Here is a 603-nt window from a genome sequence, read left to right as displayed (position 1 = left end):
AGGGTTGCACTCCTCTGCTTTGATCTGCCTGCTAGTCGGCTTACTCATAGTTATGTGGTTTTTTTTTTTTTTTTTGTCATTTTGTTTTAGGTCAGCTCACCTAAAACAAAATGACATAAAAAAAAAAAAATGACCCCTTTCAGTATTTCCTGTAGTGTGGGCCTCGTAGTGGAGGATTTCCTCAATTTTTGTATGTCTGGAAAGGTTTTTATTTCTCCCTTATATCTAAAGGAGAGCTTTGCTGGATATATTATTCTTGGCTGATAGTTCCTTTCATTTAATAGTTTGAATATTTGATTCCACTCCTTTCTTGCTTATAAAGTTTGTGCTGAAAAGTCTTACTATAATCTCATGGGTTTTCCTTTATAGATTACTGTTTTCTTTTCCCTGACTGCCCTGAGAATTCTTTCTTTGTCATTGATTTTTGATAATTTTAATATAATGTGTCTTGGAGAAGGCCTTTTTGGTTGAGATAATTGGGTGTTCTGTTGACTTCTTGAATCTCAAGCTCCAGTTCACTCCTGAGATTTGGGAAATTCTCATCAACTATTTATCTGAAAATGCTTTCTAATCCCTGCTCCTTTTCTTCCCCTTCAAGAATGC

This window comes from Pteropus vampyrus, unplaced genomic scaffold (genome assembly GCF_000151845.1).
Source record: "Pteropus vampyrus isolate Shadow unplaced genomic scaffold, Pvam_2.0 Scaffold24, whole genome shotgun sequence".
Classification (NCBI taxonomy): Eukaryota; Metazoa; Chordata; class Mammalia; order Chiroptera; family Pteropodidae; genus Pteropus; species Pteropus vampyrus.
This window is presented reverse-complemented; position numbering follows the sequence as displayed.